We start from the raw sequence: 1337 nt of genomic DNA, 5'->3' as shown, positions 1-1337 counted from the left end.
CAATGGCTAATCAGCATCGACTTCTCCTGGTGGACTTCCTAAACCAAGGGAAAAGATTAGAAGCGTTCGACCAATCAAAACCGAGTAAAATATGGCGTCACCGAGCCCAGCAACCGAGACAGATTGGAAAGAGGGCAGGTTTACAAAGAGGTGATTGGTTGGGCGGTCTTGAGTGGTTTTCTGAAGGGGACGTGCCCTTAACTTGATCTCAGTTAGGGGCGGGGCTTCGGCTGGCTCTTCTGCCAGCGGCGTTGGTGTCTGCCCAAGTTTTCGCGCACCGTTATGGTACAGATTTTGCGGGCGCGGCGATGTTGGCGGGTCGCCTTGGCTCTGGCCACGCTGAGCCTGGCTGCCGGCTCCCTCCAGTGGACCAAGGGTGCGGAAGCTCAGTGCGAAGGTGAGGGGCCTCGATTGTATCCCCGCACCTGTTGCCGCTGGCGGGGTTTTCTGCGGCTATAAATAGACAGGCGCGTGTTATTAATAGGGACATCATGGCAGGGTATGGTGCCGTGGTCCTGTTTTAGGTTGAGCCCTCATAGTTCCCCAGCCAGAGCTCTACGTTCCGCCGCCCCAGGGCCGGCTCCAGGTTTTTTTGCATACTAGGCGAGGCTACCTTCTGGCGCCCCCCCCCCCTGCGCCCACCAATTTGTGCCCACCAATGTGTTTTTGTGCTCTGACCTTTAGGGGCCAGCCGAAGAAGGCGGCGGGGTGGTGAAGGCAGGCGTGCCAGGAGTCGTTGCCCCCCCCCGGCCATTGCCCAGTCATCAAAGTTAAGTCTGAGGATGGGCAGCTGGGTGAGGAGGAGGATGGGGGCCAACCAAGGTGCCCAGGTGGGGATGCCATGCCAGGAAGGTGGGGTGGTGGGGGAGACAATTGCCAAAGGCTCTTCAGTGTTTTTCAGGAGAGAGGAACAAAGAAGCTAACACCTTTGGACAGCCCCCTCTGCTGGACTCTTCCCCCCCTTGTGAGGGGGGTTGAGGCAGGCACCGCTCGAGCTGCTCTGCAGCATCCTGAACTTGCATCTGGGCAAGCTGCATCCACAAACCCCTCCTCAGAGATCCCTTTTCCCCTCTCTGCCCTCCCCCCCGGGTTGGGGGGTTGTTGTTGGTGGTGGTGGTTCCTGAGGGAAAAGGGGGCGTGAGATGACAGCTGGGGGGTGGAGGAGAGGTGCACGTTCTTGGTGTGCATGTGTGGGGACAGCCGATTGGCGGCACCTCGCCACCTCCCCCCCCCACCCCAGGCAAGCCCCACAGGCGCCCAGCCCAGACACAACACCGAGGAGCGGGGAAAGTGGGGCCTTCTGCTGCTGCTGCTTCTCTCCCCTCCCCATACACACT

This window comes from Gekko japonicus, unplaced genomic scaffold (genome assembly GCF_001447785.1).
Source record: "Gekko japonicus isolate JY-2015 unplaced genomic scaffold, Gekko_japonicus_V1.1 scaffold471, whole genome shotgun sequence".
NCBI classification, from domain to species: Eukaryota; Metazoa; Chordata; class Lepidosauria; order Squamata; family Gekkonidae; genus Gekko; species Gekko japonicus.
This window is presented reverse-complemented; position numbering follows the sequence as displayed.